The sequence below is a fragment of the Morone saxatilis genome, unplaced genomic scaffold, assembly GCF_004916995.1.
Source record: "Morone saxatilis isolate NCDOM2014 unplaced genomic scaffold, NCSU_SB_2.0 Contig3, whole genome shotgun sequence".
Lineage (NCBI taxonomy): Eukaryota > Metazoa > Chordata > Actinopteri > Moronidae > Morone > Morone saxatilis.
Genome location: NW_023339873.1, coordinates 19,606,552 through 19,614,099, shown reverse-complemented (window position 1 = coordinate 19,614,099; position 7,548 = coordinate 19,606,552).

Below are 7,548 nucleotides of genomic sequence, written 5' to 3'. Positions count from 1 at the left end.
CACCAAAAACACGGTGCAGAATCTTGAAAAGGGAAAAAAACACAAACTTATCTTGGATCTGACAGAGTAACTCACTCTAAACTAACAAAACTCTAGAGAACTCAATCTTGCTGATTCACCGATGAGAAAGTAAGAATAATCTGGGACAGTCTCAGAACCTCACTCTTAATATGCAAGGCACGGTGAATTGCCAGCAGGTGCACTCACCAGTATCAAGCCACTGTAGCATTAACCCAGGCATAACACACCCACACACAGAACCACAGGAGAAACAAAAAAAACAAAGAACACACCCCCAAGTGTGCATCAACTGTGACACTCTGTCCCTTTCTCACTCCCCCAGTATCTGATCATGATTGTACCTGTGAGCTTGGCCTGTGTACAACACGCTGTATGTGCATGGAAGCGCAAATGACACATTACACAATCCAGTCTCTGCTTTTTGTTAAGGCTTTGATGCTGTCTCTCTTTTTTTCTTTATTCCACCATGTGTTGAAGGTGTCAGTCCTGCTGGAAGGGATTTTAGCTTCATATCAGTGAGCCTCTGTGATGCCCACAAGTCTATTATGCCTACCAGCAGCTAATTACTATTTGGACTAGAAGAGCTTTCTGGCTGGTTCATTAAAAAAAAACCTAGAAGATTCTGTTTAAGACTAAAGCTGAACTGAAACTCAACTCCAATGAGGGACCAAGGAAATGTTACTGTGGGATTAAAAGTTGTCATGTTTGCATGTCAACACTCGGTTACTAATTGAAAACCTTTGCCATATGTTTACAGGAAGTACTTCAATTGAAGGAAGCATAAGTACATAAGTCTTTTTTTTTTAAATTAAATGTGGAATATAACTAGAGCCTACAAGCCATTCCAGTGCTATTTCCGTGCTGACATATACATTTTTCCATTTCATGCTACCTTATACCTCTACTCCACTACATATCAGGGGGGAATGTTGTACTTTTTACTCCACTACATTTATTGGACACTTTTAGTAATTAGTTACTTTCCAAAATTAAGATTTTAAATTCTAGATAAAACATGTTTATGCAAAATACAATGCACGGCCAAAGATTAAACCAGTAATTCCTAGCCATTTTGGTATGAACCCTACTGTCCTCAGGAATCTCTTCTAACATTTCAGATATCTATGAGCTAGTAGTTCTAAAGAGACTAAAGAGAAATTTCCTCTCCCTTACATAACTGTTCAAGGTACAAAAAGGTAAAATTATCCAATATTTCAGAAAAAAAAGAGAAAAGTCTAAAAAATCAATAGAGATTGGGCTTCTTCTTTACAGTCCCATTAATCATCTCACGACCCCTCAAATTTAATTTGTGACCCTTTGGGACTAAGCTATCGGAAAATTTAAAGGAGCAACTAACTCTACCTGCTATAACAGTGAAATGCTGCTAACACATATATGCATCAGTATATGTATGATGCATATATGTAGGTTAGCTGATAATACTTCTCTACTTTTCCTTAAGTAGGATTCTGAATGCAAAAGTTTTACTTGTAATTGATCATTTTTAGATTATGGTATTGGTACTTACTTTATAAGTAAAGGATCTAAGCATTTCTTACATTAAAAAAACAGCATAAAACCGAAGTATGGGGGAATGATGGCACTAGATGAAAAGTCAGAAGATAAATGTCAACTTCATGATGGTGCTAGGGGATCACCACAGTCATTAAGCTTGATCCTCTGGGCACTATCATAGCTTATACAAAATTACATGCCAATCCATCCAATAGTTGTCGAGATATTTTAGCGGTGCACCCATAGACTGACATTGCCATCCCTAGAATCAATGCTGCTTACGCGGCTAAAAATTGGGTTTTCCTGCAGCACATTTTCCCCTGCCTGCTTCATCCACATCCTTCCAACTTTGGTCACAGAGTACTGTTGTTTGAAGTGGCTGGTGCCAAGTCTGATGTTTCTGATGGAGGTGAAAGCTTTACCCATTCATTACTTGCACTCAGCAAACATGACACCTTTTAACGCCAAACAGAAAACAGAGGTCATAAACATGCCCTATATCGATGACATTTCATGACATTACTATATATTCTTGGGTATATTGCAGTCCACAGCCACCGATATCTCTTCTTTGCATACATTAATGTCTCTGTAAATGCTAAAACTGACATACCTGTACTGGGGTCCTTTGGATCTATTAATATCTATAGGGAACAAGCAGTACCGCTATGTAAAGCTGATGAGAAGTCAACAACCGCATCCCACACAGATATTGGCTGATGTTTGACTGCCCACGGTGATGGAATCGAGACGCACTTCTTTCCTCACTGAGTACAGGCTTGATTCATGTAACGTGGCCCTCGTTCCTTCGCTGGAAGATTACTGTCTTAGATCTGAAAACTATGTGATTCAAGCTCAGGTAAATCCCTCCAGGATATCCTTTGACAATGCATATGTGCAAGGTTCGATGCTGTAAAAGACAGTGTGTCAGTAAGTATGTAACATAATAAAGCCTGCCCGGCTCTTGGGCTGCAGGCCTAATTGTTTACCATCTTGGTATTGCAGAATATGTTGCTGCATTTTGGAATAGATGCTGTGAGTCTCTGCTTGTGAAAGATTTATTGTCTGTGGTTAGAGCTTTCTGGAAGAGTGGAAGGTGGGAGGGATCATTGTTATTAGAGTCTTGGCTTTCTAGCCCCCTCCAGCCCACCCCCCCACCACAAACTTATCCCCACCCATTCAAGTAACCTGAGGTGTAGATAGGTCCTGGAGAACACAGTGTGGCTGCAGATAAGGGAACACTGACAAATGAGTGGGAGCTTGTTTTTCTGAGTTAAAACAGAGAGCAGGGGGAGACAAAATCTTTGCTGACAAAAAAAGGTTTGGAAGATGCTATGAGAGCACTGAAAAAGAAAATTAAAGCACTTTAGGGTGCCTCAGTAGGTAGAGAGGGTGAGGAGAGTGACATATGAGATGATTTCAAAATGGTCCATAATGCTGTATCTACACTGTATGTGCAAATGCAGCACTCCCACAAGGCTATGCATGTGTAAATGCACGAACATACACACAGGAAAGGGACAGAAAGAGAGAGAAATAGTAAAAGGGACTAAACAATTTACAAGAACACCCCTCCAGATGACAGTAAAGGAAATGGTGCAATGCTTTACCGACAGTACTGTCATAATATCGAGGCAGGGCATGTTAAGGGCATTGCTGAATGGCACCAATCAGTGGATTTATTACACAGTTCTACAGGTCATAGTGCTCCAGACATCATCATTAATAATAAAAAAGGGGGATTTAAATAAGACTGTTACCATTTATGCTTATTAAGCAAAATTACATGTCATGTGACTCTTGTTGTAAAAAGGTGGGCAGACAATACTATAAATAAAAAGTTTGACATTTTATTAAAAGGGAAATCATTCATTTGTGATCTGTTTTTTTGTAAAACCTGAAAGTGTCTGACTTTGGCACTCCCAGTCATATTTTCAAAGACTAAAATTGTTGATGTGGGAATTGTTAAAAACATAACAGAATCCACATCATTTACAAAATTCTATGTGGTGGCTTCATATAAGAACAAATTTAAACGAGCTAACTAAAAATCTTTCCGCAAATTGTCCTCCACAACCACAATCCCTTACAGACCCTTACATACAGTACATATGGCCAGTAAAATGTACTTTTGATTGACTTCATCTTAGGCAGAGCAATTATTATGTTGCATATAAAGCCTTTGGAACGTGACAACATTCTGTCCTGTTGTAAAACCTTTATAGAAGATAACACCTGTCTTCCTTTCACATGCATCATGCTGATGGCAGATTTATCTGTGTTGCTTAAGAGGTTTGAGGTGACCTTAAGACAGATGTAAATATTTATTCAGCCCATAGCAATAAGACACATGGATGCATAAAGTGACAGCATGGTAATTAAACCTTTGATGGCAGGTGTGATTGTGTGTTATGACCAGTTGTTAGTCCTGAAATAGTCTGGGAAAAAAAGCAAGAGCAAAAACTTTAAGAAATACAATTTTTGACTTCTGTGTGTGAGACATACGCGAGGGATTCTGTAATAATACATCATTACTGTGTGAAAAACCTTATTCACAGATTTGATGACAGTAATTACCTGTGACAGGCAGCCTTATTATCTCGCCCAGAAACCTGGACAAGAAGTTGCCTGGCACTGCAGTTTAGTTTCCCATTAACCCCTGTCGCCCTCCTTGACAGGTATGGAAGGTGGCAGTGGTCAAACTTTATCTGGTTTGCACATGACACATTACATGCTTGTATATCCTGCACAATCTCTTCTTCTTGCAAGGAACAGAAATAGCTCAGGAATCATGACCATACATGTCTAGGTAGGGAGGATGGTGTGAACACAAGGACAACAAAGCAATCTACTGATAGTTTAATGGGTGTAGGTTATATAATAACCAAACAAATGTGTTGTTTTAGATGGATAGTTCAGGAGTTTCACTGTATAGCATGTGGTTGTTTAGTAAGGCAATTCTAAGGTATAATACAGGGATAAATGAAGAAAATCTGTAGAAATCGCAATACACGTAAAACAGCATACCCTGTAATTTGTTATCCTTGCTATGATGCCTTATGAGGTGTGGTGATTAAACCAGATATAGTAGCGTGAGATACAATACAGTCTCCTGTTTCTATATGCATTTTCCACCCACAGGAAGTGCTTCATAAAAATGAATAAAAATCAAAACTGTCTTCGTTCCCATTGGATACATCCATAAAGTCTTCCATCCACTATTTATCACTGCTTATCCTTTGGATGCATCACAGGGCTCCATTGGATACAATTAAACTATAAAACAGTTGAGTGACTTTGCTCTTGGTGTTAATTGGACATTACAACACTACCAGAGAGTTCAACCAGTTAACTCACTATATTTTATTAACCAGCAACTCATATCAAATTAAATAAATCACAAAGTCATCCCATTACTAGCACTCCCTATCACTCATTTGTAATAGGAACAGTCTTTATAAACCAGATTCACTTTAATACAGCTCTCCTCAAATGTCAGTTATAGACATAGAGAATATTTCATAAACTGTATCAGTATTACTTTGTTGCAGTGTAAGTACTGAGAGGAAAAATAAACTCATACTATCTCATCAATGTAAGAGAGAAATTCAGAAAGAATAACTTACTAATTTGAACACAGCAATATATCTTGAAAATACCATGCAATCCATATTACCACAAAATAAAGCACTTTTTATAGTTCCTTCACCAACCTACAGCATAATCAACAGAACATGATCCACATCAAGAAAACAGCAGCTCTGTTCCTAACAGTATTGACCTACAGCATCTTTACTGAAGAACACCCTCCATTTACCTCTAACACCAGATGCACTCTCTATTGCACTTAATCACACGTCCAATAATAAAGCACCAGCATCCGGTGGGTTCGCCATTGAGTTCTATAAACACTTCTCGACTATAGCATTAGAAAACAAACTAGATAAAACATGAATCTTCTCTTGAAACCCAACAAAAACTCAGCTGCCTCTCTATTTAGATGCAGAAAAATACGCTGATAAAGGCAGTTGGAGTAATAATAAACACATTTGGCTTTAATTAATACTTTATTAACAAGACATGATTCTTAAGTACTCACATGTGGTAGTTTCAATTAATGTACAAATAAATTGTTTTACTTTTCCACTGGGGTACGAGGTAGGGATGCTCACTCTTCCCCTCCCTATTATCTATTGTAACTGAACCTTTAAGCAGGCATGTGTTAAAACAAAAATGTCAATGTCAAGAAATTCAAATGTCCTGGATTTTGAAGAAAAGTTGGAAATCTACAAAATTCAAACATAACAGTTGTATTCTCTTGTTGCCAGTATGTAGTTTGTAAGTCTAACATTACATGTAAAGTGAGGTGTGTTTAGCAATTATTCAACATTGTAGCATCATTCACATTCTGAAAACATTTTTACAGTTCTAAGAAATCATCTGCAACAGTGCTATCTCTGCTAATGTATTCATTGTTTCGGCCCAAGGTTGTATTTTCATCAGCTAACAACAGCGAGTCTATAAAAATCATGAATGAGCCATTCCCTAACATTGTAACATAGATCTTAAAGCCCTTGATTTGTTGAGGGAGCTAGATGCAGTCAAATAAAAACAAATGGATGTAATAGACAGGTTGTTTCTGTTGGGATTCAGCTATTAGGCAGGCACGGTTCAGGTCCACAGTGGTTTTTTCAGTGGCAAGTTTGAACTTGTCTCATCAGTCTTTAATCTAATCTGTTTCACTTTGGCCCAGTTTGTGGTTGTCAGTCCCAATTTTAAATAGAAGATAGAAGAAGGCAAAGTGTGGTAGATAGTAGTTAAAAAGGAACAGCAGATCATAGTAAATAGTTGACTGGTAAGTTAGGTATGACAAGCATGAAGAGAGAAGTGATGAGAAATGTAATGGCCAAGCCAGATGCTTTTACTTTTTTTTTTTTTTTTTTGAAGGCTATGCTTTGAGACAGGTCCCATCATTTCTGTTACAAAGCAGTGCCATAAACACTGCCATAGTTTCTCCACACAGTGATGTGTGAAAACTGTGATGACGCAGGTTGAACATGGAAAATCAGAAGGATACTAATGACAGGCTGGACCTGTTTTGACCCATGTGTATAAAAGAAATTATGGGAGGAATTCAATCAAATAACCGCATTTTCAAGCGAATAGGTGTTGACTAGCCCTCCACCATTGTCACTTCCAATATTTCATAACAGCGGCAACATTGTAAAGCTAAAGGTGACAGGAATATTTCTTTAGCTGAAGCGGCAGAATAGTATGTAGAAAGGAAGAAGAAGAAGAAGAAGAAATATACGGAAGTTTGATACATACAAAAGACTTTCGTTTTCTGGGGAAGCAGCTCCATGAAGAAGCAGTGTTATGCTTCACTACAAAAATTTGATCTTTTAAACCACTTAATGTAGTAAGACTTCATGGGCTGTAAACCGCTGGCAATTGCTGCCCCTGATGTGTTGAGTCATAATTAACATTCTGGCTTTTTTTTTTGGGCTTTCTGTGTCCATTACTGAAAATGGGCAAATTGCCTCCAAGGAAGTCTTATGTAAAATGTTTTTGGTCAGTCTACTTTATTTTTCACATTTTCAGGGAAAACTGACTAGCTTTCAGCATTAGAGCAGGGCCAAGTGAACAACATCATTACAGATACCAGGAACAACCAATTATGGATAAGGGCTTGTACTGTATGCCAGGTCATCACAAGTTTTCTCTCTGTGTTCTGCTCCAGTGATTTTTTTCCAAATTCATCGTGTACTATGTATGTAAGAGTGTGAAATCACTTTATAGCTTGCTGACCTGTGTCTGTACAGAGTTGGCCCAAGCTCAAAAAAGCATGAAGACACAATTTTTGCTTACGTGGTTGGCATAGAGCACAGGGAATGTTTAAAGTTTATAAAATTTCTCACAAGCGTGGAGCTCCTGGTCGACTGGAATATCTCCTCCCCTGACAAATATATCTGGCCCGTGTAGTAGTCATTAACAATTGAATGTATTTCTTCT